Source organism: Orbicella faveolata, unplaced genomic scaffold (genome assembly GCF_042242905.1).
Source record: "Orbicella faveolata isolate gen_17 unplaced genomic scaffold, um_ofav_v1 contig_2, whole genome shotgun sequence".
NCBI classification, from domain to species: Eukaryota; Metazoa; Cnidaria; class Anthozoa; order Scleractinia; family Merulinidae; genus Orbicella; species Orbicella faveolata.
The window spans coordinates 31,934,504-31,943,784 of record NW_028301547.1 but is presented as its reverse complement, the minus strand read 5'-3'; positions in this window follow the sequence as shown (position 1 = coordinate 31,943,784).

Below are 9,281 nucleotides of genomic sequence, written 5' to 3'. Positions count from 1 at the left end.
ACGCAGAACGGGAGCGTAAGGCGGAGTCATTTGTTATATGTTCTGCCAGTACAATGTATCTCTCCTGGTATCTTTTTGAGGCTTCAAGCAAACAAACTTCCTTCTTAGTAGGATTACAGTACGAGTTGTAAAGAAAAAAAAGGGGAACTTGAGGAATGGTGGATTTGAGTTAAATAAAGAAAAATTAGGGTTGAATTATTGGAGATTTGACAGAAGCTTTTTAAGATAATGATTGTTCGATGGATACCAATAGACTACTCTTAAAGAAACTCGATCTCGTTCTGGGATTAGTGGGTTTGTCCTTGTTTTGGCCTTTTACTCTTTCATCCCCCTCGTTTATTATCTACAACAATGAAAGAAACCGCTGCAGCCGAATTTAAAACTGGTGGGAGTTGTGCTTGCCGCCGTTTGACAGGTTAAGATGGCAGAACACAGTTTTTGATACCTGTGTTTCATTCACCTTTTTCTCTAAAACCCTTGATCCCTCGGTCGCCAAAAATTGCAGGAAGCAAGTTAGCAACACAAACTTCAGTTTTTTGATAGTTATTCTAACGTATGTGACATGAATAATTTTTTTTTTGTAACATGAAAAATTATTTGCAGAAAATCTAGTCATTAGATTTTCTTTATAATTTGCAGAAAACAAGCTTGAAACGATGCTCAGAAGTTAACACTATTTTAATAATAATTTAACAGAGAGATGTTTAATTATTCCTTGTTGAATTTCCTTCGTTAAAGTTCAAATTTTTTTCAATACTCCAGTTAATGATTTCCTAAAATTCCAATGAGTGGTTCTCGAGGAATAGGCGTATTTCCGAGAATTCAATCGCAACTTTTCGACTTACTACGCATGCGCTGCATTTAACCGGGTTCTTTTGGTAACAATGAAAAAGCTGAGAATTGCTTGTTTCTTTGCGACGTTACCTTTTCTAACATACCTTTGTAATAGAAGACTAAAACCATCAATACACTGTGTTAAATTATGAAGAAAAATAGCTCAGATAGCGCGGTCATTGAGCAAATAAAATGATAGCTGTATACGCCATGTTTGTGTTTTTGCAATCCTTGTGCGCGCGCCGAATTACATTAGCAAGAGTGCGCGCAATCTCTTTCCCAGAGTCGTCGTTCCCCTTGACCAGCGGTCGGAAAACGAGAGCTCTGGGAGCAATCATTTTGAAACAACCGAGTTCTTCCCATCCGGTTTCACTGCGCAGTCTGCAACTACGCGCGCCGGCCATGCGCGGACCCATGCGCGCCTGAAATGGTTGCTCCTAGAGCTCTCGTTTTCCGACCGCTGGTCAAGGGGAACGAAGACTCTGGGAACGAGATTGGAGCGCGCGCGAAAACTGTGTTCGGCCACCTGTCCTTAACTGTGCCACAGCAAATTTTTTTAGAAAGTTCGTGCGGGGCAGTGGGACAGCTAGTTTGTCCTCGCAGTCCTTCAATGGGTAAATAGAAATTTCTGTACGGTCAGTGAGCTTTGATCGCAGATCTTCATGGGCAAGACTATTAAGTGATTATAGACCACAGTTTCCGTTTGCAGTTTCCTAACTTAGCCCTAACCCCTAAAACCTTTTATCACAGTGTAATACACGGACTGGGCTTCTTTTAATATTTGTTAAATAAATTTCCAGTATTTTGAATTAGTATTCACAACCTTCATATACTACTGCATCCGTTCTGCACGACCGTAGTGCGGGCTTCGCTATTATGGGTACGGCGTCTAGTGTTAATTGACAGAATCAGCTGAACAATTTGAAAGGCTTCGAAACTTAACAAAAGGTTCAAAACAGTTGCTGTATGAGTTACAGCTGCAACGTCTGGTCACAAGTTGTATATCAAAAACTTCACGTGAAGTATCTTGTTCCAAGGTTGAAAATAAGAAACAGAAAAAAACAAACAAACAAACAAACAAACAAACAAAGAACAAGAAAAGCCTTGCGTGACTTGTAGCTTCAAGAACTAACATAACATATGCGTGCCACAGGCTTGATTTCTTTCCATTGTTTTCCATTGCTTTCCATTGTTTTGGATTATTATTCAGCGTCTTAATTATGAACATCGGTCCGCTCTTTTGGTTTCACAGCAATGAGTCTGCTTTTGACATTCTCAGACGTGAAGTCGAAAGGTGGATTTCCAACCTTGCTTAAAAACCGTTGAATTCTCACTTCCGTGACTAGATTTAGATCAAAAACTCCATGTGAACTCGACCATAACCACTTTAGGAAAACCTCCGCGCTCTCACAAACAAGCTTTATGTTATTAGCGTAGTAGCTTTTCACGATCTCAAATCCTTCTGTCGCGCATATGCGATCCACATTGTCCTTGTCAACAAAAAATATTTCCTTACCTCGTTCTTTGATTCGCTGTTTAATCTCAGGAAACAACTCTTCAAGCGCAGTCGCCATGAAGGGATGCAAATGGTCTGTGCACTGAATGGCGACTTTTCCACCTTCTTTTAAACTACTAAACATGTTTTTAAACGCTTGTTGTTTGCTAGGAATCCAGTGAAGAACTTGATTAAGGAAAATAATGTCGAACTTTTCACAGCCCATCCCTTCAAAGTTGTCCGAGTTCCCTTGGACAAGTGACAGATTCTTGATGTCACGATGAGTTTCTTTCGCCAAGTTAAGTCGTTTCACATCGGGATCAACGCCAACAACGAATCCCTCCGGTCCTACAAGTTCAGCCAAGTACGCCGATAGCTCACCAGTGCCGCAACCTAAATCCAAGATGGCGTCTCCGGGCTGTGGATTCACGTCAGTTTGTATGAACAGTTTACCGCCTTCCATTTGTACATCGCGGGAACTTTGCTGATAACCCTCGGCAGCCATGACTGTACAATGTGTAAGATACTAGTAGCGCTTTTAGATTCAAGGCTGCTGCAAACTCTGACGAGTTGTGACTGATCGATCCCTGAAAAGTACCGTCAAACAATTTGTAGCGAAATTAAATCGCGAATTTACATGTAATACCCCCGAAAGTAGCGAGCCTACCCCTACCCGCCCCCCTCCCCCCACCCGAAAATAGTGAGGCCAAGGTTCAATAGTATATTTTTTCAATCATTAGTCAAGTGAAAGGTACGTAAAAGGTACTCTTCAACAAGGGAAGATATCGCTTATGTAACGAAACGCACTTCATAATGTTGCGACCTGTTGGAACACAACAACATAATAATAAAAAAAAAAACGTAGAATTTTCATAATGTAACAGGAACGTACCATAGGAAATTGTGATTCAAATTGATATCATTTTCAGCAAGCGTGCATTGAAAGGAATTAATGCACTGCAATATAATTCAGTAAAACAGACAGTCCGTCATGCAGTACAAACAGTTAACGGTATCTGCCAGGCCGAATACTATGATGGCTGATGCAATAGCTGATGCCGTCCACTGACAACACGGCAAGATAAATTTAAACTGGAACAAAAAGAATTGTATCTCATGTTTTAAGAACTGATTTTTTTCACAAATTTCCGTCTTTTATTTCGTGAAAAGAGCTCAATAGTACCAATTTTATGTAACACTTTTTGCTCCCCGAAAGTAACTACCCCTCGAAAGTAGCGAAAGTATACTTCAAAGGGTCATATGACTTTTATTAAGGGAAATTTGACGGGATTATAGAAAGATTTATGAAATTAACGGACAAGGGATCAAGGATGACTTATGGAGCACAGGCGGGGAGGGGTGGGAGCTTGGGCTATTTTCTAGGGCATGAAATGTTTCCTCACCTTCACCTTTAGGCAGGTTATAATAATAATAATAATAATAATAATAACAACAATAATATATAATTATAATTATAATTATTATTGTTGTTATTGTTATTGTTATTGTTATTGTTATTGTTATTATTATTATTATTATTATTAGGTGTAAAAGTTTTGATGAAACACAACTCTGTTATAACAATTTACCAGTAAATGAGCAGAGATTTGATAAGCGATTGAAACTCTGGTTGTGATTGAACGTCCACTGCAAATTAGTCTTCACTGATTTATACAGCTCTCATGCAAGCGTGCATAACCCAAAGCCGACCATTTGCGAAAGAGTAAGTACGAGTACTGAAAATGTTTGCAATTTAAATTTTGCCTTAAGGGGGCGAGTAAGTGAGGGCGAGAGAGTGAACAGATTATGAAGCGGGGATACTTTCATGTTGACTTTAGTCAATATACTTAACTGTTGATGAAAGCATGTTTCTATAAAAGGCAAATATCGAGCGAAACATAGCCCTTTTTTTTATTCCCCCTTCAACTTTCATTTAATTTCATAACGATTCAACCGTTTTCCCTTACTCATCGTTTTCTTGCAAACAAGTATGGTGACCTCTCAATCTTTTTCTTATTTCGAATCACTGATAGCATTGATATCGCAGAAGATAAAAAAATCTACAGTATCCGGCGTGAAATTAGTCACCATGTGCTCATAACCATATGATTGAAGTCTCGATAACGCTGCAGGTCACTGCATGCTTGGAGCAAGTTAAATCACTAAAATTGCGTGCCTTCTTCAAAGGTATTACCTAAGTCAATACTTTACATCTATTGTTAAGTAATATTTCTCGCAAAGCAGGGCAAGAAAATTAAGAAAGTTGGGTGCCTAGTGATTTTAATAATATTTTTGATGGTCTCTATTCGTGCCTTACAACAGCTTACAACTGCGTGACAAGATTAATGAGCAAATGATCTGACATAAAGGGTTTGATTCAATTTTATATCATGAAAACTTCCCAGTGTTCTAGGTTGGTGTTCAGAGACTCCAGACACTGGTGAATCTAAACAACCGGCTGAGAAGTTGAAAGGCATAAAAACTCAACAAACTAGATTTAAGTTAAAAACTGTTGTTGTATGTTTCTTTTTTCCATGTGCTACATCGCCTGATTACAAAACACTGATTAAAATCTCCATGTGAAGTATCCTAGACCCAGGGTCGAAAATGAGAAACAGGCAAAAAAAAAACCTGTTCAACCATATAGAGTCTTGCGTGACATGTTATTTTGAGAATAAACATAATTTATGCGGGTCATGAGTTTGACACGTTTGAGTTCCATGAATATAGCTTACAAATGCATGACAAGATTGATGAGTGAATGATCTGACATAAAGGGTTAATTTTATGTCATGAAAAATTCCCAGTGGTCTGGCTTGGAGTTCCGAGCCTGCACACATTCCCGAATCTACACTATTCTGGTCAGTTAAAGACATCACTGTTATTGGTATATTGAAAGAATAGGCTCAGAAGTTGAAATGCATAAAAACTTAATAAACTATATTACACTTAACAAACTATATCAACTATACAGCTGTTGTTGTATGTTATTTTTCCACGTGCTACATCGCCTGATTACAGATTATTGATCAAAAACGCCATGTGAAGTATCCTGGACCCAGGATCGAAAACGAGAAACAGACAGAAAAAAAAAAACCTGTTGAACCAGGAGAGTCCTGCGTGACATATTATTTCGAGAATAAACAAAAATTATGCGGGTCGTAAGTTTGAGTTTCATGAAAAAATATTCCATTGTTGTGGATTATTATTCAGCGCCTTCATTATGGACATCGGTCCGCTCTTTTGGCTTCACAGCAATGAGTCTGGTGTTGACATTCTCAGACGTGAAGTCGAAAGGTGGATTTCCAACCCTTCTTAAGAACCGTTGAATTCTCTCTTCTGTTACAAGTTTTAAATCAAAATTTCCATGTGTAGTTGACCATAGCCATTTTAGATAAACCTCCACGCTTTGAAACTCAACCTTTATATCATTAACGTAGGTGCTTTTCACGATCTCAAATCCTTCTGTCACGCACATGCGATCCACACTAGCCTTGTCAACATGGCAAGCCGATTTCTTGACTCGTTCTTCAATCTCAGGGGTCAACACCTCTAGCGCGGTCACAATGTACGGAGGAAGGTGATCTGTGTACCTAATGGCAATTTTTCCGCCTTCTTTTAAACTGCTAAACATGTTTTTGAACGCTTGTTGTTGGTTAGGAATCCAGTGAAGAACTTGATTAAGGAAAATGATGTCGTACTTCTCACAGCCCATCCCGTGGAAATTGTCCGAGTTCCCTTCGGCAAACGAGAGATTCTTGATGTCGCGATGACTCTCTTTCGCCAAGTTAAGGCGTTTCACATCAGGATCAACGCCATCAACAAATCCCTCTGGTTCCACAAGTTCAGCCAAGTACGCTGAAAGCTCCCCAGTTCCGCAACCTAAATCCAAGATGGCGTCTCCGGGCTGTGGATTCACGTCAGTTTGTATGAAAATTTTACCGCCTTCCATTTGTACATCGCGGGAACTTTGCTGATAACCCTCGGCAGCCATGACTGCACAACGTATATATACTAGTAGCACTTTTAAATTCAAGAGCAAACGAACTTTGTCGAGTCGTGACTTGATTGCCCTACAGTGAAACGGATGTCACTAACCCTGGTAACGGGGGCTTCGACGCCTGGATGTTGCTTATACAAAGTAGACGTGTTAATAAACCGCTGCACATGTTTACCTTGCTTGCTTGCGGTTAGCACGGTTAGGTTTGCTTGCGGTTAGTGTCACTCCATTTCGCTTGCGGTTAGAGTAACTCCATTTTGCTTGCGGTTAGCGTCACTCCATTTTGCTTGCGGTTAGCGTCACTCTATTTTGCTTGCGGTTAGCGTCACTCCATTTTGCTTGCGGTTAGCGTCACTCCATTTTCCTTGCGGTTAGTGTCACTCCATTTTGCTTGCGGTTAGCTTTCATTTGTATGTTAGGGTAACTCTATTTATGTTGGGGTGTGGGCTATTTTCCAGGGCATGACATTTTTTCTCAACTTCACCTTTTGGTGGGCAAAAGCTTGTGCAAGAATTTTTTTTTGAGCATGAAAACGCAGGTCCTGGATGGTAGAAAACACTTGCTTGAATTTTCAACAGTTTTTGCTTTGCAGAATAATTTTTTCTGGAAATTTCCCAACTCCCCCTTTCCTCAAAAAAATAATGGTTCATCGCTTCGCCTGCGGTGCAACCGGACGTGTTACGGAATCTTTGATACAGTCCGACGGTCCTTACCGGCGGTGTACAATATCACACCGTATTCATATTCTCGGTTTTGCCCTGAAATTAGCTTGCAATTGAGGCTAATGCGGGGAGTCTTTTCAAATGCAAACGACATATATCTCTTTTTAATGATATTCCGCCGCATGAGCCTCAGTTGCAAGGTAGTTCCAGTCCAATACCGAGAATACGAAAATGGTCTAATTCTTCGACGCAGGCTAGGATAACTTACTTTCCCAAAAAGGTCAATACAGTACGGTTTAACTTTTATGAAATTGGATGAAAGTTTAAAGGGGGGGGGGGGGGTGGGGGATAAAAAAGAAACAAGTTTATCTTGCACACGAAATTTGTCTTTAACAGTAAACACGCTTTCGTCAACATTAGAGTATATTGACTACAGTCGACATGAAAGTATCCCCCACTTTATAACTTGTTCACTCTCTCGCCCTCACTTACTCGTCCGGCCTTAAGGCATAATTTGAATGGCAAACATTTTTAGTACTTTACTCTTTGGCAGCTAGTCCGCTCTTGGACCAGAAGAGCACTGTTTAAATCAGTGAAGATTAACAGTTGACGTTCAATCATAACGAAGCTTTTGATCGCTTATCACATCTCTGCCCATTTACTGGTGAATTGTTATAACAGAGTTGTGTTTCATCAAAACTTTTACACATACCTGTATTGTTTGGTCAAAATTTTGATTGACCATTATTAATTTTTGCGCAGTGTATAAAATAGAAAAGGAAAGAGGTAAGGAAAAACTGAAGTGCGAGTGGGTGAATTTTATGATATGACAATATTTATTAAGCTTTCTACTGATCATGTACAGTTTGTTGGAGTTTTATTCAAGCTGGCGCGCGTACGAATTTTATCCCGAAGGACGCACGCGAAAGTTGGAAGTGACCTTAACTGTCACTGTCAGAGAAAAGCGGGCAGTACCAAGAGATCGAGGTCGGCCGTTTGCCTTCATCTTTTCACAGTATAAACGCTATCCAAAAAGATTAACAGCCATGACATTTGCCGAGGTAGGCGTTCTTTTTCTTCGAGATATCACCACGTCATGATTTTGGCCTCTCAAGCGGTCTAAACTGGCCGAAATTTCGGGCAACTTTAGGTGAGCCTAAAAGATACCTCATACAAATTCCAGAAACTCTTATATCGTGAGATAATATTTGCCCTCTTACCAGTTGATTGAGATATATTTGAGGTCTTTCGCTTTAATTCTACGGTTTTCTTGAGGTGCCAAATATCGCAGCCGAATCGTTAATGAGCGTGACCCAAATTTTAGTTATTTTCAGCGAGTCGTTTTTCAAAAGTGCGGCAGTTTATTTCCACAGAAAGACATTTTTGGGATAGTCTTTTGTTCTGTTATCAGTATCCAGTTTAGTTAAGATTGGTATCTACAGGCAAATTGGAGTAATTGGTCTCACAAAGTCTAAAAAGAATCATTAGTCAGAAATATTTCCCGCCAAATTTTTAGCGAAGAATATCACCTTATACCGACTTTCTGCGATTGTTATCCATGATTTACTGAAAGATCTGCAAAACACAGTTAGTTAGACTGCGGAAAAAAATATATTTAAAATGTGACATCGTTATTAACCCATGTAAACATTTCCAACTCGCCAAATCCTTACCCTTATTTAGGCTAAATTTTCCCGCGAAAATTCTATTTTTAACGTCACGCTGCATGGAAAAACAAAGTGGATCCTTAGTTCGCTGGCTCTTTTTTGCTGCTTAATAGAACAAACTGCAAGTTAATAGTGAGCGAAGCTTTACCCTGAATTTACTTTTGGAACTCTGCAAACCCTTGTTTACATCGATTTCTCGTTTTCGGAAGGCGTGACGCGTTACAAATTCAAAGGTCAGACTTCTTACCCAAGGGTTTCTCCTTGGTTTTGAAAACATAAACTGTTCTTTCGGATCAGAAAAATCGCCTAACATTGCTGGTGGCGGGTCAGTTTTTCTTCAATTATTAGTGTGCAAGCGAGATGATCGAGGAAAGACGTCAGAAGTGGTGTTTGTTTGGCGCAGCCGAATGTAAGCAATGAAACACGGGTGTGTTTCAACCGCACGGGCCAACATTTCCTTGATACAGTCCGACGGTCTATACCGGAGGTGTAGACTGTCTGTGACGCAGGCTAGGATAACTTGCTTCCCAAGAAAATGTCGGTACACCTTCCAGAAGAAACCCTGATCACTTTGGCGCCAGCTAACTGTGCTAAAGTGACGATGTCATAAATTGTGCTTCTGC